Consider the following 1,253-nt stretch of genomic DNA (forward strand, 5'->3'; position numbering starts at 1 on the left):
TATATATATGTGTGTGTGTGTGCATATATATATATGTATATATATATATATATATACATGTGATGATGATGATGATGATATATATATATATATATTAGAACATATATATGATGCTGAGAAGAGAACACAACACTACCAGGGAAAGAGGTGTAGATACGGTTGATTGATAAACCAATCGTTGAACATCAATACCATTTCCCTAACTCCTCCTTCTCCTCCTCCTCCTCATCATGTCCCCTACCTGCCGCCGCCGCCACCACCACCACCATTATTTACTATATATTTATCAACTGCCTTGTTCGTAAGCATTCTAACCACTCACATGGTCTCATGAAAAACATACATTACATTCTATCCTCCCTCTCTCTCTCAACCGTTGATAAAGAAAGATGAAAGCATTTTGCAATATTAAAACATCTCAAAATTAAGAGAACAATAAGCTTCACAAATGAAGCTGCTTCCACAAATTATTTGTTATTCAGAGAACAACAAAAACCAATGGTAATAAATAACAGAATAAGCATAAGCATGGATGCATGGTAAGAAGTTTTCTTCCCAACCTCATGGTTGCAGGTTCAGTCCCACTGTGTGGCACCTTGGGTAAGTATCTTCTATTACAAAGCCCTAAGCCAACCAAAGCCTTGTGGACAGATTTGGTAGATAGAAACTGAAAGAAGTCCATTGTATATGTGTGTGTGTGTGTGTGTGTGTGTGTGTGTGTGTGTGTGTGTGTGTGTGAGTGAGTATTTTTGGGTCTTTGTGTGTTCAGGACAGTGTGACCAACCAAGAAGTGCTGGACAGGGCTTGTTCCACAAGCATTGTGGCAATGTTGCTGAAGGCTCAGTTACGATGGGCCGGCCATGTCATCAGAATGACTGACAACTGTGTACCCAGACAGTTGTTGTATGGTGAGCGCATGCGGGGCTCGCACAAACGAGGAAGACCTAAACTGAGGTACAAAGACACATTTTGTTTGATGCTCTAATGATTCTGCCAACCTACTACAACACTGCTTTTCATCCTCCTCCTCAGGTGAATCAGCTGGTCAAGCCAGCTAAGGCAGCCAGCCAGCTTGAGGTGTCTTAGTAACAGTGACCACATGACAGAGCACAGAGAGAAGCTAAAAATTTCTACTGGTCAACAAATGGGCTTATGATTCCTCAAGGCCAGGTTCAGCTGCACCTCTTCAAAAAAAAGAAAAAAAAAGTGTAAGGGGTGGGTGGGGTGCAGGGAGAGAGAACCCCCCCCCCCCC

Source organism: Octopus bimaculoides, chromosome 23, assembly GCF_001194135.2.
Source record: "Octopus bimaculoides isolate UCB-OBI-ISO-001 chromosome 23, ASM119413v2, whole genome shotgun sequence".
NCBI lineage: Eukaryota > Metazoa > Mollusca > Cephalopoda > Octopoda > Octopodidae > Octopus > Octopus bimaculoides.